The sequence below is a fragment of the Anticarsia gemmatalis genome, chromosome 4 (genome assembly GCF_050436995.1).
Source record: "Anticarsia gemmatalis isolate Benzon Research Colony breed Stoneville strain chromosome 4, ilAntGemm2 primary, whole genome shotgun sequence".
Lineage (NCBI taxonomy): Eukaryota > Metazoa > Arthropoda > Insecta > Lepidoptera > Erebidae > Anticarsia > Anticarsia gemmatalis.
Window position 1 is genome coordinate 12,483,903 of NC_134748.1, and position 25,944 is coordinate 12,509,846.

The following is a 25,944-nucleotide window of genomic DNA, read 5'->3' on the forward strand; positions in this document are numbered from 1 at the left end:
TCTTCCTATTTGCATAAATTGAAAGAAAAAAAAACACGCATAGATACGGTAACTCGTATGGCCCTAAGATCCCGTTGCGTGCGAGCGGCGGACGCGGACAGGATGCACGACATGTTCAGCATAAAATCTGTAGTCGTTTGTGGAAATGTATCTCTGGCTAGATTGTTCGACGTTTAATGCTGACATTGTACAAGTAATTTTGTGCTGTTCAACAAAGCGATATGGGTTTATTCGCAATCGTAGCTAAACTTTGAGTTTAAACATCACTACTTTATGGACTAAGATTTATGTTGACTTATAGCACATTTTTGTAAGATCTACGGCCAAGGTAATGTCATGATACCTATTAAAGTATCAGATCTTACTTTTTATTAAGGCGAGATCTAGTTAATTTCGCGAAATTTTCTTCCTTGCACTCATTTTAAGGTTAGAAATAGTAAAAATATACCTACCTACCTAGTCTCTATTTCGTAAGTTCGATGCCCTGGTCGAGCAACGGCACAGCCTTAAGATTGGAACGGTGCCAGTTGTAAGGATCTCCATGCTTAAGCATAAGGCCGATCTAGTGAATTCAATCTGGTTAATCCTTTAGCGGGATTATTTACCCTCGTTGCTGTCAGTGCAGTTTTGACTGGCCAGTACCTATTTGACATGTAAAATTCTTAAAAAAGAGAAGAGAGTTAGTTTACGCCCTCATCAATTTCTCAAAAGAATTCTGATTTCAAGTTATTCGATAGTTTTTTTAACCCGTTACTGTCCCACTCCAAGGCAAGGGTCTTCTCCCGAACGAGGAGGGGTTAGGCCTCGATTCCACCACGCTGGCCAAGTGCGGGTTGAGGACTTTAGATAGAATATAACGATAGAAAATCGTTCTGCTCTGTTTTGAAACCTACTCTACTCATATCGCTACAATAACTCAGTGCCTTAAACAATTATCTACTAGACCAGACTATTGATTTCAACCTCATTTCCAAACCTAGATTATTGGAATTCCTTGACCCGCGGTCAATTTATTAATGATTGGCGCTAATTCGTGCTATTAGCTGCCTGCCGCCTGGTATAGTCTCCACCATTTTAGGAAAGGTTTTAACCGGCCCATTTTAGAACTATCTCGAGCAGCTTTACAATTAGGTGGTTAGTATTGATTCTCCTAACTAATTGTCGAAAACGAATTTGAGAAAAATCAAGGACGATCAATCGAAGACAAAAGTTACACTCTTTAATTTATTCAAGTAGTTTCCACATTCGGATACCTACCTACCGAGTTAAAATCTCCTTGCCACAATTTCAGCCCATACGTTGATATCAAAATTTCATATCCATTTCTTAGTTTGTGTAAAAATCGTGTGCTTTTTCACTCAGTTATACCTAGTTTTTCAACGTCGAATACCCTTACTTAAATTTAATACCGTGGTATGCATACCTGTCTTTACATCGACAATTAAGTTTTTCGATATTTAATTTCTAGCTTTCACAAAATATTTCAACGTTTGGTGCAACAACAACAAAATTGTACTATCGAGGTCAGTTTTACGCATGCATGAGCATGATTCATTTCAATAACTATTCTAGTCGTTACGAGTGCCTAGACAATACTTATTATAAAATATTTATGTGTGTTATTAACTGGCCGGAGATATACCTTCGATTTAACGTTATAACTGGTTTAATCGTAAGACTTTTAATAAAAAATATTTTTATGGAATCCACTCATCAAAAAGGTTGCGTAACTCAGGCATAATGAATAGAATGATGACGCATTCGTCTAAAAACCTTCAACTTTTTTATCTGTCAGATCAGTTGTCAGTTGTCAGTGATATTCTCTATTCAAATTTTAGTTACATCAATCCTAAAACAAATGCCATTTAACTGTTACAATAAACTTATCTTTAAGTTATCTGTTTGCCATTATCGAAGCACAACCATTCACCAAAAAAGTATGTTTAGAATGTCGTTATTCATGTTTAGTGGAACGTGACAGAGATACAATTTACCGTATGCGGAAACAAGATGGAAGATCACCTGTCAAACTAAACCGGGTTTTTAATCAGATAATAAGTCCGTCGTAGATATTGGTGATAATTTCGGTTTGTTTAAATACATAGTGAGGTGTTACGGCGAAGCGGCACCTGTGCCAACACTACATGATAAGTAACCCCGTTGAGGCCCGTACTTATGGTGTTTTTATATTATTGTAAACAATGTGTCTAGGGCCGATCAACTTTAAACTATTTTCAAAATAACTATAGATAATCATAACAACGGCCAACATCTTCAAACAGCTCCAAAAAGGCAATATTCTAAAGATTCTAATTCACCAAATTCGTTGTAGTCATTCTAAAGCAATCAATTTCGTGTGTAAAATCAAGTAAAAAGGTAAATGTAGATCAGTCTGTGTGAACCTGTCTTAAGTCTTTCCATTTTGTTGTTACACGTTAAGCCTATTAAAGCGTGTCAAAAGAAATATTTAATCTTACACTACATTTGTTCCACGTATTTGTATTTGAAGGCTGAAAACATCATTGAAAACTGTAGACAAAACATCAAATATGTTTACGTGTTATATACAAGTGGCCATCCGTGCTCGAACACATAATTGGACACAAAACGACCAAATTTGGCCGAACACGCTACAATGTCAAAGCCAAGGCTGAATCATACAGATAATAATGTCGTCCATAAACTCATTTCTATTGAAATATATCTCTTATATCCACGCAGTAAGGGTAAACACGATAATTTCAAAGGACATTACAAAAGGTAAACTATTCATAATAATCAGGAAACGTCAAAGCCTCAAATGGTGCGGTTCGGACAATTATCTTGACAAATGCTCCACTAACGAAGCGGACTGACGCGCCATGTTGGATGCGCGTGCGCAAGGTGACGCGCAGCGAATAGGAAGTTAACGATCGATACAATGAACGCTGACTTTACACGGTTTGCTAAATAGATGCTAATTTTTTTTCTGTATTTATGTTTGTGTGTAATGTCGGTGAAAGTTTTTGCTTATTTAGCAAAACGTCTTCCACGTATTGATTGTGAAGAATTGCAACTTATTTATCTAATAAATGGTTGTATAGAAAGTTTTGATTCACAGATTCTTCTGTTGTAAAATTGCCAATATTGAAACGATGTTTCTCGGTTTTCTGGCCGCAGCATGTCCGTCTGTTGAAGGTTTCTTTGGTTCTTCATTGTGACCGCTGTTTTTCCGCTGTTGTGTTGTGTAGACACTTGAAACCGCAGCCAGATACCGCATACCTAAAGGCACATTCCGGCGGTTAAACCTGATAGGTATTTTAGCATAGCAGGGGAGCTAAAAAGTACCATTTACGTGCTAAGCAGCGAGTAAGGAAAGGAATATAAACTAAGTAGGTAGTTAGAATTCATAAATAATTATACGGCAGTGATTAGGAAGTTCCTTGTCTCAATTTTGATATAAGAAGTTTAGCCAGGATTAAAGACTGCTTTCGCAAAGAAGTTAAGACAGGCAGTTATTCCAAGAATAAACATATTTACATTGTCTTATAGTCTTTAACGATATTAATCTACTGGGCTATATATTAAGATTATAAAATCAGTCTTGACAGATTTAATGACGCAACTGACAGCCATATTTACTATACTTGAAAATTGGTTGAAGCACGTTCTAAGAAGTTTTTAACATAGCTAATGTAGGTCTTGTGTTTCTGATTACTTACATATTTAGGTATAATATCGTTCTCTTTGTAAATGCGTTTATTTGTATTTTCTCTGAACCATTGCCCCGTATTTTCAATTCTCATTATATCAGCTCAGTAGCTCGATTCTCTACCACTAGATAACCGACAACTGGCTAGTTAGCGACGGTACTGCTTTATTGTATTTCTGTAGGAAAATCGAAGGAAGTCCTCGAAAAACGAATCTAGGAAAGCCTAAAACATTAAAAAAACACCTTTTGATGTATAGCGTAAGATTGTATTACATTTAAACAAATAAATAAAAGAGAGCCGCAAGACAGTACGAAATCAATCATTCATCATTAGAAGCATAGTATCAATATCAGTATAAGACTAAGCAATAGTTTCTTAGAACGTATCATAGGTACTTATATCTCGTCACATCTTCCATCAGCAGCGACTAATCTTTAAACAAACGCTGACATAATGTTTAGTCTGTGATAACGTTATCAAACCATTAATGAAAATAGCGAGTACGCGTGTAGGTCGGTACGAGGCCTCTTTACTTTTCCGGGTGTAAATACGATTATGGTATTAAAATTGGCAATTACAAGGTGAAGTTAAATTTATAATGTTTTGATGTTCTGCGCATGTTTAGGAAGGTAAATCCTTGACTTATCTCCAGTTTTTTACTATCAGAATTCCCGACTCGTTCGTTTGAAAGTAGATTTAAGAAGGTAGCAGTTGCTCGAAATGTTCCATACCTACTAGTCTGTGAAATAAAAAGGAAAGTGCTAGAAATCTATCACTAACATAACAAAGCTTTTAAGCTATGTCATAAAGCATTTTGGCAACTCTACACCAAGTTGCAGTTCTAAAGAACAAATTACCAAAAGTAAATATCAGCAAATAGTGTCCTAGCTACATTTAAGTATCATCTACAATGTATTTTATCCAATAGCCAGCTGTGAGCTGTCACCGGGAGTCATCACCTTCGACCTGCAACTATCACATTAGCGTCTCCCACAGTTCATGTGATAGGCTAACGATGTTTACTTCGAGGTGTCAGTCCGGAAATAATTACTGATAACGTATCATTTTCCTCCATTCATAACTGCAGTGTTTGCTAATGATGATAGAGTGAATCGCTTGGTTGTTTTTCTTTGAGAAAGGAATTAGGAAAGGTGGAATATTGATAGCAATGTTCGCACCGTTACGATTAGTGTCACAATCACCTAAGAGAAGGACTTAAAGAACTTACTTAGGAAGCAAAATTCGAGGGTACGAAGTCATTCCCTATTATGGTAGCAGAAAAATAAAAAAAAAACCCTCTATAATAAGGCTACAATTGACTATGGCCTGTTTTTGCCCATGAAAATATTCTTTTTCTCATTCCTGATTAGGTACGGAAAAAAATAGTTGCATTTACATATAACTAGATAAAGTGATAGTCATAGTATTTAATAGCTAAATAGTTATTGTTTATAAATCTATGAATATTGTAGCGTAATTAGAACAGTTGGTTACGGTTCACGGACTGTTTGTCTTAGATTATCGGCCAGACTGTTTTCACAAAGTATTGAGATTATTGCTAAGTTATAAAATACAGTTTATGACGATATTTATACAATTTCATATAGGAAATAGTAGCTTACGCTTCCGAATTGGAAAAGCCTTGAATGAAGTGATAAAAATGCTTTAAAACAGAAAGTATTTAAGGACGCGCAGAGTAATTAAAAAATGTCTTAAATCTTTACTGACCGCGAAACAGTGGAAGTAGAATACTTACGATGTTGAAGAAGGAAGTCCTAAATCTTATAGGCAATGGTAAAATAATTGAAATATAGGTCAATATAAACAAATCACTGCAAACATTATTCAATAAATAATCGAGCTATGCTTTATTTAAGCTTGCATTTATTTTAGCTGATTCTAGCACAAAACGTCTGTGGTCTCCAACTAGCTGGTTTGTAAATTACGATTAGGCAGTTTGATGACATTTCAGTCACCTCTCTTTCTCTCTTACTACACCAAGAATCTATGTCTATACGCTTCTACTCGAAATCTACATGGAAAGGAAAATTCAATGAAATTGCGTATCAAAATTTATAACAAACACTTGATGTTAATAACTCAAGTGGCAGCGAATACACAAATTAAGGTGACAAAACAAACGGATGCACGTGTGACGATGACTCATGTCGATTACTTCCGAACATGTTCCAATAAATAAACAAGAAGAAAATGTTGAAAATATGAAACCTGAAAATCTATCAGTAGATGTTAGTTGGAAGCATCTTAAGCTTAGGGACATTATTGATACGTCACAGAGTATGTTTCAGGCAAATTTCAACAATTATTTCTATACTATCGCAATCGAGCTCAGAAACCGGTCCCGCTCGTTTCGTTAAGCGTTCAGGTTGCTTTAAATCGGTATCAAATTGACACAACTAATAAATGTCACATAAAAAGACAGAAGGGACTCGAAGGTAAATTAGGATAAAGTTATTCTCAAAACACAATATTGAATTTTCTCTCGCTAAGACGCGAAAGGGGCTTTTATATTCACATAAAATTATTGTCAGTATTGTTGTGGCGTGTTTACCGAAGCATACGTCGAGACAAACAGATTGTATAGGCAATAACTTGGCCGGTAGACGGCATCACGCGAACTGTCGGAACCTTTGAGGCTGACGGTAAATCTCGTACTTAATAACACAGGCTCAAGTGAAAATAATTTAGCTTTTCCCGCTTTCACGAGTTACCACGGGTTTGTAGGTCATCGCATATGTTTGTTTTAACAAAATTAACGTTTTGCGTGAACAGGTTTGAAATGTTTTTGCTGAGACCGGTGGCGCCGGACCCACCCGCACTTTTGCGGTTAATGCGCAAGCGCAGCCCGCGAACGCGCGTTTAGTACTTTGACACACTTATTTGTCACACAAAAAAAACATTTTTCGACTGGTTATACAACGCACGGTTCACGTGTCCTTAATGTGCCGCAATTAAAATAGTTAAACTAGTACCGCTTGTGACTCGTTTGTTTCCAGGCTTTGACATTGTTACAGAACCGTTACGTTTTCGCCGATACCAGTTTCGTTCACGAGTTTGTGCTGAACTTCTAATTTTGTTTTCAAAATTCGTGAGAGGCTAGACTCAAATGTATCTCTATCCCTATAGACTAAACTGTATAATGTATGCTCCAATTAAAGCCTCAACCAATTCGTGTGTGCTCGCTAATACGTTATGTCATAACTCAAGTGTTCTCCTAAAGCCGTCATAAATCCATACACCAAACAACGTCCTGTCAATATTTGTTCTCATGTTTGAGAACGTATAACTTAGGGTCGTTCCCAAAAAACTTTTGATCCGAACTGCCGACCAACAAAGACGTGGAGATGGAATAGTTAAATTAAAAAAAAAAGAAAATAGGAGATGTTGCGTTCCGTTCCTACGACGACGGCCATTGTAACCGGAGCCGCGCACGAGATCTGCTGTGACCTTTCCGAGTCTGGTAATCTTCAGACGTGAGGGGGGAGGGAGTCCAGATTAGAATGGTGGGCTAAACTTGTAGTGTAGCATAAAAAGGAGTGCGTGAGGAATGCGCCGGCGCGATCGCCAGGTGCAACGGCCGCGCGCCCCGCCCCCGGCTGGCATTTTTGTGTACGCGCACGCCTAATGTGTGAGACTAAAATGATTTGGAAATCGAACTTGGCGCCAATTAACTCCGTATTAGAAATAGAAAACTTTATCAAGCCTTTTAAGACAGTCACGATTACTTCTATAATAGATTGACCCAGAAACTTTTTATCCATTAATATTTAATTTCATCGTTCGGAAAATATAACACACCCAGATTTGGTATGGTATTAACGATACAATGAGTTGCCAGCGCTAAATAACAAATATGTGGGTCGCGTCGCGAACTCAACACCGGATAAGGCGAACAATTATAATGGACATTAACACCTATTTGACAAAGCGAAATGAGCTCGCCTCGTAACTCTACACTGTATCATATTTACGTCTTCATTGTAAACCGTCAAATTAAAAATTCACGCGTAATATGCTCTTGTGGGAGCGGACCGGTACTCCGTAATTTGATAGCGTTGGAATGTGTTGCCAGTCACCAATGAGGTTTTATCTATGTAGGTTGCAAACGAAAACGTGTTATTCAACAGTTGTTTGGATGTATAAATATTTTTGCGGTTTTTTGTTTAGCTTTATCGAATGTTTAGACTCAAATACTTTGTACGTAAGTCGGTAGTAAATGGAACTCAATTAATAATTGTGTCACTTTTAATCAGATTAAGGAGTTATCGAAAGACAAACAGTAAGCTTTTAGTTATAGCTAATTACTCGTTTGACCTTTGATATCGTTTAGATAAGCGAATGAAACACACTTTTGTGTGACGTCACCGGTAACTGCGAGCTCCACGATTATGTACGAAGGAAAATTTAATCCAGTGTTTGTTCGAACCAAACACAAGATAGTTACAGATAGCAAACATTTGTTTCGTTAATCGTTTATTTGATTAAGTGTTACCATTAAAAATCTTACTATGTTTTTGAATATTTCGTAGAGTTGCTCTATTAGATCTCAGTAACAAGTTACTGGTGTACATTGCCCTTGTAATGTCATAAATAAAACAGGATATACACACACAGATAATATAAAATCCCAGACGACAGGCGCATTAGCAGAAAAGAAAAAAGGTGTTCTAAAGAACAACGTAAGTCCAAATGCGTTCCGTTTCATTGTCGAGCGACAAACAAGCGCACAGAATCATACCGGCTAATGACTGTCCTTTATTCAGCCTTTCAACCACACTATTGCGTTACAAGATGGTAAATCTCTACAAAGGTAATTTATTCCTCGAATTAAACTTTACGAGCCACTCTGTCTACGATCGAAGAGATGTCACATATCAAATTCATAAGAAACTCGTTCTCAAAAGCGCACCCGTCAGATTAATTTCTGGTTACGCGTCGTGGCGGCCAACGTAAACATTTTTATGGAACGAAAATAAAATATTAAAGAGAACACATTAAGCGTCTTTTACACGTCGTTAGTAAGCTGCAGTAAATCGAGAACGTCGTATTCGAGCGCTAATTTAACTTTGTTAGTCGAGTCGATGCCGCGATGCAGCGGCGGCGTTGCTTAGTGCAGCTAGTGCTCTGTCGCCTCGACACAGACTCGCCGCTCAATGGTACACCACTCATTAACAACTTTTATTTAAAATAGATACTTACCGTACTTACGTTATCTCGGTAATGTTTCAAGAGTCACGACGCGTTTTTACATTAACATATTCACAATCTAGACGAGAGATAGCGGCGCCGGACTAAACGAATCTCTAATTAAAACATTAAAAACACAATTTGTTTCATTTTCCGTACGCAACCGTAAAAAAGTCAATATGCCGCATTTGCATACACAAATGAGTGCATCGCGCGGCGTGCGTGCTTTTAATTGCCAACTATTTTTATCATTTTATTTAGTGGAGTTTTCTGTGTGGATATCTCGGACGAGCGGACGAGGGCACGCTAAATGGGCACTATTCCTAGATGGTGTTGTTGTTATGTTTATCGGTCGTGTTCCCATATGAAAACACATTCCGGTTTTGATGCGACGCGGTACCAAACCAAAAGCGTACCGTTAAGTACGCGTCCAATAAAATACTAGTCGGCCGCATATGGTAATTTCGTAATTGCGTGTTTATCCGTGACCACGGCTATATTTAACCGCAAAATGTTCACCTGCGAAGCGGAATCGCTTAACCAAATAATTATATATCGATTACACACAGGTCTTTTGTAGAAATGAGTAGCCAGCGGCAGCAGCAGCGACCGGGACGAGATGCACATCGACGTGCACCGACTACATTGTAATATCGCCATTAATTCAATTACTAGATAGTTGTAATGAAACGTTTAGTAGAATCAATTAGATGGAATGAAGATCCGACGTTGTAACTCGATAAGTCAATGCTGTAAAGGTCTGCGATAAAGCGTTAAGCAATGCTTGTGATGCAAACGAAACGCAACTTTGTAATCGATAATCGAAGTCGAATCGAGTTCGGAGAAAGGTTACGTGTTTTGACTATAAAAATTGAAACCAGATTTTTCGGGTCGGTGATTTCGGGCGCTTCCGTGCGTACAACACGCGTTTGATACGATTGAAACGGAAATACAGGTGGTAACGTAGACTAAGACATTAAACGAATATTACAATGTAATATCTATAAAATACTTAGTTAATAACATTAGATAAATTCTACAAGGAACCTACGTAGGCCATAATGGTGGGCAGTAAACCCTGTACTTGTGTCATACGCCTAGTAAAAGCCTTTAGATAACCCGGAAATCGTTGATCAATACGGTAAACTCGTCTTACTGAAAATTTTATAACCTTGCTCGAACTACCTGCTATAAAATACATGAAGATGATTCCCAATTAATGCAAGGTATGGACTAGTATGGTCAGTATTTGCATTGCTGTGCCATATTTTAGTTTTTAAACCCAGTGGTGACTGTTTAATTAAAGGGTTATTTAGTGGTTAGTGAATATATTGCAATTCCCAAGGCTAGTTTTTCCTGTAGTTAGTAGCCCGCGGCAACGACCGCGTCTTAACCAAGTCGGACCTAAGTCCGCAATGATTGATGTTACTCTACATTGTACGTACTAATTTAGTTTTGCTTATTCTCGCTGTCAAGTATTCGTTAGCTAATGTTTGTTATTGAAAACGAAGCACTTGCGTCACTCTTTGTTTAAGTACAATGTTTCAAACAAAAAATGTCCGTTCAAAGTCAGCAGATCATTTCAAAGGCCACGTTAAAAAACGAACAGCCGCAGCCGACTTGAATACCAACACTAAATTGAACAAAGCTTTAGCTCAGACAACGACTAACGGCTATAATAATAATATACTCAGTGAAATTTACAAGCCATTAGCAATTTAAATACGAAATGATCTAACATTACTAGCTGACAATGTTAAACGGCAAGTGAGGTGCACCATTAATTCTCATTCTCCAAGCCTTTTTGCACACTGGCCACTTGAAAACGGCAAAAACGATACAGTTTGTTTTGTTGTTAAAAAAGCTGTAAATTATCGCATTAAGTTTTGCGATCAAAACTTCAGAAATGAGTTATTACACAAGTGGGATTACTTATTACTAGTCGGCAGATGCATAATTTGTGTAGGCCGATTCCCGAGCAACATGTCGTGTTGTAGACAAATGGAATGTTTCCCTTATAAGCGGGACTTGTAACGATATACCATCAACTCTGAATAGTACTTTACCGGTTCTCAACGAATCTTTCACTAGGAAATTCAATTCTTGTATGAGTGCTTTCGTAAATTCAATTACTACACTGATTATTGGATTATTATTTTAATCCAAATAATTCAGTTTGGATGAAAATTTTGTTAATTTAAGCATTATTTAAAGCGGTCTACAATGTGTTACTCGTTTGCATTGACCGCGGTGGTGGGTGCGACCATAAAAATGACGTTTTATGCTATTTCTAAACGCCGAAAAACTTATAACTGGTAAGTGTGACAGTCTCGATTGTTACCCATTATTATGTATGCATTAAAATAGTTTTTAAGCGATATTTATAGCACTATCACACAAAAATTCAACCTGTAACCATGTTGACATACGACTTTTGTAATGTCGAGTTCAACGCCTCAAACCGTCGTATTTAATGTTACGTCACTTATGAATTTTTCGACCATAATCGTTACGACTTTAAATTCGTAGTCGTTGATATGTTAAGTAAAATCTGTGCTAAAGGTTATGCATGTCTTCATATTTTTATATTGGAAATACATTTGGATAATCTTCAACTGGCACTTAATAAACATTTGAATTTTAGATTGTGTGAACAGAGACTACATACGATTTACATGTTTAGTAACAGAATAAAACGCAATCCATCAAACGTCTGTTCGAAATGTAAACAAAAAGTGTTCGTTCGCGTATCGGTGCGTTTCGTTATTGCAAAACACGACAGTTATTTCGTCGATTGTTCGCGCGCTGTCAATTTCGCGCGGGAACCCGAATCCGCCATTGTTTAAAAACGTTCGGATGCACCGGGATCGAATTTCGTCACATAGTCCGTCACGACCATTGTTTCTGAATATTTCCAGACGAATGTTGTGTCAACATGCTTGTTTTCATTGTTCCTCATTGTTTTAGCATGCTTTGTTTATTATTTACTGTTTGGAAGATGATCTCGCTATTGTTGAATTCTTGATAGAACGGCGAATTCATCGTTGTAAACATCGAGTTGCGATGAGCTCATGATTGGAAACCACGTACGCCGTTAATTAGGTTGGCATGGTATTTGCAATGATAATACGCGAATGGCAAATTCTAAATTGCGCAATCGTCCTTCAAGCGTTTGTTAGTTTTTTACCTACATTCAAAATTACGACTATTTGCTGATCTTTTGAAGTTTGTACGTGACTGGAAAATGTAGATGCAGTCATCGATTAAATGTCTGTTTGCAAATTGAGTTTCTTGCAACATTCGGTATTTGAATAAACTTTGATATTCTTTCACACGAAGCTAGATAGATCATTGGAGTAGTAAAAGCATGCGATAGTTGGAGGGTCTAAAATCTATGGTAGGAGCGTGTCGCAACCGCGAGTACGCATGTCCCACGGCGAACAATCGAACACTGTAAGCATGTACCAACGTAACCTCCGTCGTGTAGCATGCAAAGAATTAGCATACTTGTAGAACACCATGCCCACGCGCAACACAGTCAATCCATCATATTTGCTGCTGTGTGCGTGAACGGAGCCATTTTAACTCGTACCAATATCATTTTGCGGTCATTTTGCGCTATTTGAAATGTGTCTCGCGCGATTTTCGACTTTTCTTTGTTGGTTATAAAAGTTTTGGATTTTGGTGAATGCTTTTGTAAGTTTTTGTGGGGAAAGCTTATGGTGAGACTGTATCTGCGTTGTGGCTAAGCTGCCATGATTCTGCTTAGCTCGAAGGTAAAACTAAAGCGGTTCAAATGCGGCGCTATGGACATAGATGGAGTATAATCTTTTCTGAAAAACTAATAATGATAGATCTTAAATTAGGTAAGTCTAGTGGACAATACGAAAAGCTAAATATTGTTATAGCCGCTTTAAACGGATACCGCTAATTACACGCTATATTCAGTCACGATTTGTTATATTATTGAATAATTGTAAATGTGTATTATCAATCAACATGAACTAAACTATTTGCATAAAAGTGCCAATCATGGCGGTTATTAAATAATGATACTGTTGACACATACCATAGTTGGCTTAAAAGGTTTTTGTCCCGTATAATTTAACCTTAGCATTGAAAAATTACGTGTGCATAACTAAATTATTCATATGAATTCACTTTTATAATACATGTGTACGAACGATGAATATTACCTTCGAAAAGATTATTTTTACGCCATACATCTTTATACCTGAATAACGCATGATCAGAAAAAAAATGCAACAGGTAGCAAAAATCTCCCCTATTATTAAGTCCTCTCCATTATAGTTTTTTTGTCGTGGGTAACCCCTCAAAATAATAAAAGCGCACCTTATGGAAGGTACAGGTTGTACAGTTAACACTATTCGAGTGAAAAAAAAAAGAAATAAAGAAAAAAAAAATAATAGAATATATTGCAATCTCGGCTGTATGCAATTACCTGTGCCTGGAATGTCGCACAGGTGTTCTTTACCTCAGCTTCAGGAAAACATACCAGATGCAGTTACAAACGACTTCCGCAACGCATATTAATTCATTAGTTTCCTGATACATAATTATTTGTTTAAGTACTCGGTAGTTATTCCTAGTAAGGACCACATAAAAGTCGTTATGGATGTCTTTAGACACGATTAAGTGCATGCATATGTCATTGTGATGTTACGATAGCAGAAAAAGGCGGTCATTTTTTAAAATTCGATTTTTAAATAAAATTAAAAAAAAATCGTAGTGGCATGTTGTATATTTTAGATTTTACGTTTGAAAAAAAAAATGTTTTCGGTTATTTAGTATTTGGCAAACAAAATTAAATGGTAGGTAATTTTAGATAAACCTAGGGGACTAATAAAAGTCAAGATGATTATGCAAAAATCGTATTCAACTACGTAATCAACTAATTTAATTTAGCAAGGCGACTAAAACAAATAAGAAGGCGTGTCTTAATGTATCTAATTCATAGTCATACATTATTAATAGTACGATTTGTCATTCATTGATTGTTTGCTTAGATGTGGCCTCTCGCCCACGCGTGGACTAGCTGTCAGTCGACAACTGTGCCAATACTGGATGGAGGAGGCTGTGATCTGCACAGGTTTAGGACTAAAATAATGACATTAGAGAAAAAAGCATGGGATTTCATGAAAAGTTTCTGTGATTCTTTGTATTTGATACCAATACGGCTTTTCTGTAGGTATGTACATAATTTACACATGTAGGTTAGTATCATAAATTGTTATTAATTTGGAAATATTGACATTTAAAAAGAGCAAGCCGTGAGTTTCTTGCCGTTTCTTCTCACGAGCAACAGCTTTTCTGAAATGGTGGTAGATAAAAAATATTTTGACGATTTCAAATACTTTTAAAGTTTATGAAATAAAGAATATTTGACTTTGACTTTGTGTCTTGCTGTACCTACCGTTTGCCGAAATTATTATGTAAAGTATGGCAGGTAAATAACTATTCATCATTGAATTTTATCAACGTACATGAGAATTAAATAATAATCTTCAATTTTACTTAAAAATAGTAGGTAGGTAACTTTCGCGTTTTATATTAAGGTACTTATAAATGTGGTGCTTAATTCAATACATTTATACATCTTTAAAAAAAAAATATGGCGGAAAGATCATTTAAAAAATGTAAATTTTAACGTCTTATTTATGATAAGCAATTTCTTTTTAATTCTGTGTTGCCAGTTTATGCGGCGGATTTCGCCGTAATGTGGTGGTAATTTGTGAAGATATGTATTCTTAATTATACAAGGAATAGCGATGGCTTTAAATCTGAAATATTATTGAATTCACACTCAAGAGATTTTCTCTTTATGTACTTAATTACATCCTGTAAAAAGTAAAGAAATTGTAAAACCATCTTCTTGAGGACGTTTAAAATCTGCTTTACTGTTAAACCAACCGGTTTAGGTAAATCATTCTAGTATTTTTTTTATTGGTATGGCTATGGTCGCTTTTTTTATAACTTGGAATATTCCAATGTGTTACTTTTTATTAACAGTATTTATTTATAAAAAAACGTTTCATAATTTAAACAAAATTTTCCTTTTTTCATGTTGTTGTCGTTTGTCACACACATTATTGTCATTCTCCGTACTGTATTTACACAGAATAATATTAAAGTGTGCAACATTATGTTCCTCAGTGTTACCTACCATGTTTTTTAAACTTGCAACAATTTAATTTATCTTTTTTTTTCTTTGCAGGTAAGTTACGCGCTTCGGAATTCTCAAAAGAGTAATTAAGGAGTTGATCTGATTAAGTTCTTGCACTCATTAAGCGGTGAGCTCGTGTTTAATAACTATTTTAGTACTGACGGGAAACGTTAAAAGGTTTCGAGTTATGCCATAATTATACGCAAACATTCGTGGCCTAGAAACCATGAAGAAATTTTGTACGCCATGACCTTTAATTAAGTTTTTTATTTTAATCAGCTTTTCTACTAATTGGATACGACACGACACCTGTTGTGTTGTAATGTTTCATTTCATAACACGTAGGTGCAAGGCCCAGATAGCACTATAACTATACGACATTGGGTGCGAGCCGCGTCGGCGGATAATCCGTGCGCGGGCGTTCTTATGTCACACAAAAATCACAAGACAAGAAAATATGTAACGGTTTATGGATTCGGTTAAGCTATTACTGTTAGATTTTATTTGGAACAAAATATCAATAAATAATACGGATAACAGTCAGATACAACATCTGAGGCGCATTAAAAATGTGACAGTTATAAATATGCATTAAGATTGATTCATGATTTTTTGCCGGTGCCATTTTTGTTTGGCTACTGCTTGTCGATGAGACGAGATAATTTATGAATGGCTACTAAACGGTTGTTGCAGTTAACGATACTATCGATACCTATTCTAAGAAAGTTAAAGAGTTCTATTAGAAATGAAATTAAAGCTTCAAAACGTGTTCAGAAGCACTTTCAATTCTTCAGACAATATCCATAGGTACTAAATATAGTTGCATAAATGTATGCATTAAACCGCAATGTATCATTAAGTTCATGAGTTAATGCTTTCCTCCAGCTCTACAACCATTATCTGCATTTAGGTTTAAATTATTCACAAAATTTCGTCATACTCTTATCTGAACATAATTCCTTAACAGCTTGTGTTAAATCATTGCTCGGTTACAAATTCAGCTACCTATCTACTTAACCGTACACTAATTTAAATTGAATGTAATCATTATTCATTCGAAATTGCATAAACAACAAAATTGTTGAAACAACAGTATCGTGGCCAGTAAAAATTAAACGTGATCATTGTCAAAGGTATAATAGACTACCGAGCGCTGTTTATTGAAAAACGTGTTTACAATACAACTTTATGTTGAAACGGTTACAATTTCGTAATTGTAACAACCCTTTTATAGAGTAGGCGACAATTTTATAACTCGAGGTGTTGATGGGCTGTGTAAACACTTAACACTTCCATTTAAGGTGTGGAACAGGCCGTAAGCAAATAAAAAAGTAGAAAAAAAAGAACTATTTGTCAAGTTACGCGCGCTGTCAACGTGACGTTTGATTTCCCGCCAACGCGTCGCCCACGGTTATCTGATGCTGCGTACTTTCTGATCCAACGGGACGGCTCCTTGTCAAAAGCATCTGTATCTAAGCTTATTATGATGTAAAATGTCGTGACACCGATAAAAATGTGACATAAAGAGTGTATTTTATCTGATCGTAGACGTACGAATGTATGTTGCATTTGTTAATTCCTCTAGCTCGTAAAACATGGGCCACTGATTGTATCTGAACCTGGACGTTTTTAGCTTTCCGTGTAACAGGTTTCGGCTCAAATTATATTCACGTTTAGCTCACTGAGTTGAACATTACTTTGAAATTCTATTGCGCCTGGTTTGATGGAAGAAAAACACAGTTACTAGTGATCGTCCATAATAATAAATCAAGTCAGATAGGCTCATTATCTATCCTTGGTGCAAAAGGAACGCATGTGTAGGCAACAGTGACCAAATACAGATGTGCATTACTAATCTGTGTACTAGGTCACTTGCCAATCTCACCATTTAAGGGTAATTTTGCCGAGGTCAGACGTTTCAATTAGAATTGAAATCGACATCACTGACATTATAAAAACTACTCACTATTTTGAATCAATCGTGCTTTCAATTGTTGTAAAGTTTAGTCAGCCAGTCAGTTCAGTAAATTATGAAAACCTTAATATAATGTGCCATAAATCTTACGTAAGCCAACACAATATGACTGGGGGACGTAGCGCACGCCTCCAAAGTAACTCTTGCATGAGTTAAGACTTAAGGCTACCCAACCCGCCGCGAAATGCCTAAAAAGGCCGGTCAGGAAATTACCACATCGTAAATAATTCATGCATTATTACTCAATCATGTCTGTGCAACGGTGAACGTTTCAGTGGGACTTTTTTTAACTCGTGTCCCGTTTGTGCCCGCGCCGTTTTTCTGTACACATTGTCCTGTCCGTCGCGCGCGCAACTCGCGCAACCGCCGCACTGGAGAATCAGATGAGTCATGCTCGCCGGCAACTACTGCGTTGACAGATTCAGTTTTGTTCGGAGACTCGCCGCTCATATTTTTTAAAAAGCATAAATATTTCGTAAGCTCCGTGCTCCATGTTTAAAATGTGTAACGGTACAGCACAGCGTCACAGTGACCCGACGAAAAAGATCAGACCGACGACCGGTCACGGTTAAGCGTCACAGGTGCGCCTACGTTCACTTTCGATCAAGATGCTACGATTTATTTTTATAGTTTTATGCTACTTTAGGTCCGTGATACGGTCAGTTCCCATGCTACTTATCTGATTACAACGGCTAAAAATAAATAATTTGTGTCAGTCGGATAGGCCGAACGTTATCTCTGAATTCTTAATTCAGCGTCTAAGTTTATGGTTCATTAATCCACCATATTTAGCATTTCGTTATCTCGGACCGCTACAGTACCAGTTTTTTAATTAAAAAGTGTAATCTGCCAGAGTTCGTGCGAAGATGCCACTTTGAATAGCGGTCACGGCCTCGGCGGAAAATTAAAAGTAAATGTTGTCTTCGGTACGTCTTGTAAAAACGATTAAATAATTTATGAGCATGACAAAATTTAAAGTAATATTAAAATGGTAAGATGTTCATAAGTCACACGATTATGTTGGTCGTGAATCCGCGATGTTGCATCCGTCCTAGTTTTTTTCTGCGAATATGATATTAACATAATGTGGTGAACATTTACATATTTTTATCAAGGGTAGCTAACAGTATGGTCTTGTTTAAAAACGCATATATACCGGTACAATATAATAATCCGGTTTGTGAGATATAGGGTGGTCCGTTTGTATGTAAATACGAGTTATATTTAAATAATCTAGACCGACGATAACAATAAATTAAGATGTATAATGAAGTCGTAGTGTCGTTATGTTTGTAGGTGGTATTCCGGTGCACTGTTAAAGGACGTTTATTGTTTTTTTAATGTATATCCATCTACTTGTATTAACAAATTAAGATATTAATTTTGTTGTGATGTATTTATTGACGTAGCGTTTTAGAACGAAATGGTCGCTGTCATTGGAGGTTACTTTATGTCGCTCTATGGTTTAAGTATTTATGGTATTGGTAAAAAATGAATAAAACATTACATTTAACTTTAATGTTGATGGTGATTTATCTTTGGTTAACTATATTAATGCTGTTTTCTCACGGATATGTTCACGTTGATATAAAATTATATTAGCCTAATGTAATGTGGCGACACGCACATGAATTTACATGGACTACACATTAGCCATAATTTTATAAATCTGAAACTACGACTTTGGCAATTCAGGTTACATATTAGTGGTTTTGTTACTTTTCAAAGCGTTTCAACTCTTAAAGAACAAACCTGCCATTAGCATACAGATAAGCATCCCAAAGCAAAGTAAACAGGATGTCATCGCGATTACGAAGCCTAGATATAAATAAACCCATGCACTTCTTCATTCAATAATATCATACAAGTACGTTATGTCGTTAAACGAGTTGCAGGGTTACTGATCTTAAGAATCCCTTACAAAGACAGCCTGCCATGTGGTTTATTGCCGCCTCAGACCACTGTCCTTCGTTTCATTATTGTGTAACTAAATCTATTAGCCCTTTAAAGGCACTGTAAGTCGTACCAAGCAAAACAAGTCATAAAACACCTTATTAGGAAGCCTAGACTCAGAATCGACTAACATGTGCCCAATAGTCGACTCACTAATCGACTAATTAACCGTGTGTCTTACTATAACCGCGTTTAGAAAGTTGTTTGGTGTGGGCGAATGTTTAACATTTATATGAAAACTTGAAATTTAACGATGTAATAATATAAAGTGATGGACAGACGGTACAAGTGGAACCGAATTCTGGGATTACTCAATTTGAATAATAATAATAATAGTGGAAAGAAAGTAAAGTTTTATTACCAATAGAGGTTACGCCCTTGCGCTTAGTAATAAATAGTCGATTGGCGATCTGTTTAGTCGATTATTAGACAAGTAATAAAACACTCTCGTTTTACATTCTAATGCAATAAATGTGGAATATATTCTCGGTATTTCTTTTATCAACTTAATTATTGGTTATACAAGAGTTAATAAGTGGTAATGGCATCGCGTTTTCTTAATAGTGGATACTAAGTGAACAAGGTATCGTAAATATGGCTTTATTTTGTAAGTTGTAAAAAGGAACATGTCGGTAACAGCACAATTAGTGAGAATACATAAAAACTAATAGGCTTAATTAAGATGGTCGATAGTGGTCACATTAGTACTAGTCGCATCACTAGCGGGTTAGTCGATTATCGAGTTGTAAAGGTAGTGTCGATTATCGATTCTACTAAATGTGGTTATCATGACAAGATACTCTGTATGATGTACTGGTTATTACAAAGATCACCATTTTATTGTTTATACCAGGAGAGAGTTCATATTATAAGAATAATAAATTGTGTTACTTATATCTGTGTAGTTAGTCCTTACGTCAATATTTTTTAAGAAAACCCAATATCTACTTAAATTGTAAAGTTATGTTTATATTTTATAAACATCTAACCTAATTACATTTTGCAGCTTTCTACAGCATAAAGCCCAAAGATGAAAATAAGACGAGTATTCGTCATTAACAATGTAAAGGAGATGGCAAACTTTCATACAATCTTGGGCCTGACTGTTACATGGATGATATTTGGATAATTTGTAGGTCGATGTATGCAGGTTTCATGTGCGTTAAAATTATATAGCTATTCAATGGGAAAGTCGAAATATTGATGGGGACGTAACAAAAAGTTAGGTTATGTCAGGTTAAGCGAATTCATGAATCTTTTATCTTGTAAAATAGTAGGAAGGGAGTTTTGGTATTGTATTATTATGTTGTTTATAAAATAAAATAAAAAATATTGTGATAAACATTTATTCATCATCATCATCATCATATACAATTAATATATTATCTAAAAATTGTGCGGGTGGTACTAAATCTGGTTGATACCTTGCCCAACTAAGGTACCATATTATTGACATTGTGTGACAACAGCAACCTACAGTTCTATTTCCTACTAAACAGTTACAATAATATCCTATGATTGCCTGCCTACCAATGAGAGCACTGTCGACTAAAATATAGGTAAAGTAAGTTTTACTTGAAATATGCCTTGACTTAATTCGGCCTCTTAAAAGCCATGATGTGCTTGATGCCGACAGTGCATTATGTAGGTCGCTGTCTGTGTCACGGCACACTTCAATAATATATCTGCCATCATTTCTAATATGTTCGCCATAATAGGACCTCGCCTGTTTAATTTGATAAGAACCTAATGAAATCAACTGCATTTCGCTACTTGTAAGCCGAGGGAAATTAACTAAACTGTTATCTTCAACTTCAATTCTCAAAAAGTTAGCCCTGCGCCTGTTTAAATTATTGGAAATCACATAATTACCTAAATGATTTTCTGTATTCATTTTTTCATTTATAATTTCTAAAATCTCTGCAGCATCTATACGGTTTGTAATGGGTGGGTGAAAGGCATTTATTAAGCCGGCAGCCACTTCAAAGTCTACCATTAAATGTTTAGACGCTGTATTAAAAAAATCTTGTCTGAATAATTTAAAGTCCCTTTTAAACCTACCATTTACTACTTCTACAACCCATCTACATATAGTGACTGCCCTTGTTTTATTTGCCTCTAAAGTTGATAACTGCCATTCACCTGCCTGTAGCGTAGCGGGGACATAGGTTCTGTAACTGCATTCACTTAATAAGGGCAAGGCATCTCTGAAGCCCCTATCCAGTATAAAGGCGTCGCCAGCCTGAAAGTACTGCCGCAACATTGAATTTTCATTGTTAAATTCATTCTTCATAATGTCTGCATCTGAAGTAGTGGCTGGATAAGGGCCCAGAACATCGACAATGTAACCATCTGCACATACTATTAAAAAGGGTTTTACCAAGTTTTGATACTTGTGTAAACTATATGTTCTTTTCTGATACAAATAATTGGAACTTTTCTGTACATAGCAATAAGTACCATCAATAATTAAAACGGGCTTTTCTTCTCCTTCGTGATAACCAAAGAGTCCCTTAGGTATCAATAATGTTCTATTAATTATTTGTTGTCTATTAATATGGTTTAAACCAATATGGTAGGGGACAAAATAATTGTAAAGCAAATCCCGTGCTTTACCTAAATAACTTTCTAAAGTTCTCCGAGGCATATTGAATAATATAGATATTCTCTCATTAGAGTCCCCCGTTCTAAGCTTCATTAAATATATTGCTAATGCAATTGGCCCTTTTTTCAGTTCATTGAACTGTGGAACCTCATTTAATATGGAATTAAATTGATCTTTAGATAATCCAAACCAATGGCGGAATGATACATCAAGCATGTTGAACAAATTATTAAAATCACTGGATGAGTGTGTCTCTTTTAGTTGTAACATATCCTCTATATGAACAGCAGTGAAGACATTAACATAATTATCAAGTATGCTGTTTATGAAATCCCATGTTTCTGGGTTTAAGTGATAATCACATACTCTATTATTTATTGGCACATAATAATTATATGAATTCAATAAATATTGCCTTACACTGATCGGAACTCGATTTCTTTCTCGCCTCTCACATCCTGGAACAAAACAGTGAGATTCTGTTCCTACAGATCTTATAAAATTAGGTAGTGTGATTCTTTCACTGGACCTAAACTGTTCAGGGGGAGTAGGAGCAGGTTCAGCTTGGATCTGTGGTGGTGAAGATGTCGACGGTGCTGAAGATGTCGACGGTGCTGAAGATGTCGACGGTGCTGAAGATGTCGATGGTGCTGAAGATGTCGACGGTGCTGAAGATGTCGACGGTCTTGACATAAAGTGTGGAGCAGCTCTGTCAGCTCTCACCCAGCAAGAATGACATAGATGTGTCATTCGACTACCAATCTATAAAAAAAAAAAATTCAGTTAAGATAACCTTGCTAAAACCCATCCATTAAGATTTATACTTTTCAATTATCATAAAAATACTTACTCTACGGGGTAGTATCCATTCTGCTATTACATTATGAATTCTCTGTTCCCGTTCAGAGCCAGTTTTCAGCAAATGAGACCGTGTACGCAATACAGAACGTCCACAATAAATGCATACACGTTGATGGCCTATATTAGAGGCAGCTGCACAATTCTCAATTCCCAGAGAATCGTTTGCAAGATTCCAGCATGCTCCACATAGATGATCAGAATGGTTAACCTGAAAATAAGTCTTCAGTTAAACCAAATGTTAACATAACACAGTTTGAATCTTCACATAACGTAAAAAACTGAATAGAAATAAATCGATGTTGATATAAGCACTTTCCTATGAAAGACTGAAGTAATTAAATGGCTTGTAACACTAGTCTACGGAATACTGACCGTAAGAGGAGCCGTCCACTGTTGAACAAGTGCAAGTATTGCTTCATCTTGCAACAAATGCATGCCAATAGCGTTGCTACGGGCAAAACTGATGCCACAGTTTACACAGTTTAGTGTGCTCATCTCGTATAACGTCCAATCGAACACAATGTAGTATGAGTAGTTTATCGCTGAGGCAGGTAATCAATATCCGTTGTGCAGGTGCAGGTCTTTCGTGATAGCAGCAATTGGCAGAGTCCGTAATCGTAGCGAGTGTCGATAAAATAATTAGGAAATCACACGAAATAATTCACATCACAACACAAAAACTCGAAACCGCAATGCGAACCGAATGTTGACATAGTTGACTTTTTTTTTAAGTTTATAATCCTTGCCAGTTGATTCTAGTGCACGATCGATTATATAATCGATTAATAACAATGATTCTAAAATAAGAAAATCATTTAATTGAAATAACAAATAAAATAATTACACAATACTTTAGCACGTTATTGAAAAAAAAATCTTTATTTTATACGGTTTCTGCGTACAGAAATTCAAAGATAAAAAAAGGTGATTGGACATTGATCGATCGAATCGATAAAAAATCGTTTTTGTGAGTGGCAACATTTTCTTTGCTGTAATGGATACGCTTATTATGACATCCATTGATAACAGTATCGTTTACTGCTTAGTTACTGTTGCATTTCATATCCCATAGAATTGATTACTGATATTTTACCACAAATTCCTAGAAAATATTTAATGAATTTTAGGCATAATTCCCATCCTGTAACCTTCAGGCCCATACTTGCCTATCTCCTTTCATATAATACTACATGTAAACATCCTTAAAAAAGCAAAAACTTCCATATATTTACAGCTATCATAAAAAATCGAGCTAAAACTGAAATTCCCCAACAAACATCACCCTGTATACATAAAAGCCGACATAATTAAAAGTGTAGCCACCGGTTTACAATCGCATACGCATCAATACTCTGTTTTAATTATCCAGTTTATATCACTATCTCGCTTATGATACGGGGTATTAGCAAGGTTTGCGACCGACTTGAAGGTAAAGACTGTGTTTATTGCAAGCTAAGCTATATTCTTACTACTGTGCCTCGATTTTCTACTACTATCGACTACCGACAACCAAACTGTCATCGAGAAATTTTGTATGGAAATCTAATCAGCGCCTCTGACGGGTGTCGTAGGAAACATTTTGGCAGTACATTCTAAATGTCAAATGTCGATAGCTAGCTGGTTGTCGGGAGTCGATAGTGGTAGAGAATCGAGGTACTATACGGATGCTTTCTTTTACAAACTTTTGCCAGAGTAAAATTAGAACCATAGTAGTCATAATCATTCAAGAACTTTTAAGGGGAATAGTATCTACTTAAGTATAATTGGTGTAGCACCGCAACAAACAACGTTATATGCAAGTCATATAGATATTTTCTACATTCAAGATCTGTTTTAAAAAAAGTCTTGTTTGCGCCATTCTTTATGTTATGTACCTATCACAAATTCACAAGGGCTGCAACATATTTTGTTAGAAAGTTTCTAGAATCATCTACATCCTCCCTCCCTATCTGGCTGGCCTGCGCTTTACATATCCATGGCGAAAAAGCAATATTATTGATACTATATGGTATCTAGAGGTATCTATGAATCACTTATTTTGCACGTGATTATCATTAATGGAATAACAAAATTTTGGAAACCCAGTGCATCAACTTGATTTGAAAGCCTCAATATGTCGCCTTTTAAACAAAACGTAAACAAAAATGTTGAAATGAGAAACTCTTATGAATATTTATTTAATTAGTATGAAACTGATAACGTTTACTGTTTTTATTCAAAATTTCACGTGTGTGGGCGGATTAAAACGGTGAAGTTAATTTTATTCGATAAAAGCTGATATTTCTTTTTCAGTTTAAAATCATTTAATACCCTTAGTCCTTTTGGCATCGATAAGTAGTTATGCAAAATATCGATATGTATGCAGTACATACATAGTTAAATTTAATTGTTTTATATTTGATGTGAATGAAGCAAGTAAAGTTTGTAAAGATAGTTCCAAGAGACGTTATCTGGTTTCTGTTTACCCGTATGGGAGGAAGGCTGTTATGAATATGTATGTATATTTATGTATGTATATGTATCCAGAATCATTGTTGATTATTTCTCTACTCTTTTAAAATAAATCTGACTAATTTTGTTACAGCGATAAAAACTGCTGACATATCCTTCGCTTCGCTTCTCCACTGCACAACAAACCTAATACACTTAATACGTACATCCCAGTATATTCAAGAAAACATCGACATCTTTAAATATTTGTATCGTTATCATTTACCAGTGTTTATTCTCATTATAATACTATTTTTATTAAAACGCTTCGTTTGAAAATACATACCAATATTTTCGATATCGCAGTTTGCAATCTGTCGGACTATTTACATAAATAGAACAGTTTTATTTTGTATTTAACTGATATAGTTTAGAGATACCGTTTTTCTTGGTATTTAGTAATATGTTCATACATGCTGTGGCAGAAAACAAATCAAATTAATATTGATAATGTAAACCGCTATTTCTTGGAAAATTTCAAGTTCCGCGTACACATATGCAGTTTATATTTAGAATGTTGTCCATGGGTGTTACTGTTGCCAGTATATAAAAAAGTAACAATTCAGGGCAATAGAATTTTTTTGGCAATTTATTGCATTAGGAAACTGGAATTCAACCGACAAAATATACCGAAAAATATTTATTTACAGTCAATGTCATAGTGTCAATAAAACACGACATGTGATTCCGGTAGACATCAAAGAAAACCTTAAGTTAGAATTTTTGTCATCTATTTCCATCTGAGCCATCAATCTGCGTCGGCGTTGCACCCCTCCGCCCCTCCCGCCCCCCGCTGCCACCCTCAAGGCGCGCGCTGCACCTGCGACTGCGCTTGCGCATCTTTATTATTAGACGTCGCGACGCGCCGGCCGTTGACCCCGCCGACCTGCTTACCGAAATAAGTCGTGCACACGTGCCAGTTCGAGCTTTTGTCAGCCTTGCAGAATCCTAGGGTTGTTTAAATTGTTTCGTTTTT

The 25,944-nt window shown here is 36.1% G+C and overlaps 1 protein-coding gene and 1 long non-coding RNA gene across 3 annotated transcripts in view; one reads left to right on the forward strand and one right to left on the reverse strand.

Moving 5' to 3' along the window:
- Positions 1-25,944, forward strand: part of osp (myosin phosphatase Rho interacting protein outspread) — a 271,454-nt gene that overhangs the window by 1,160 nt on the left and 244,350 nt on the right. The window lies entirely within an intron of this gene.
- Positions 20,343-22,781, reverse strand: LOC142987816 (uncharacterized). Its single transcript, XR_012960546.1, has 2 exons — positions 22,468-22,781; positions 20,343-22,379 (listed from the first exon to the last, which is right to left on the reverse strand). It is a non-coding gene; the product is annotated as an uncharacterized LOC142987816 (long non-coding RNA).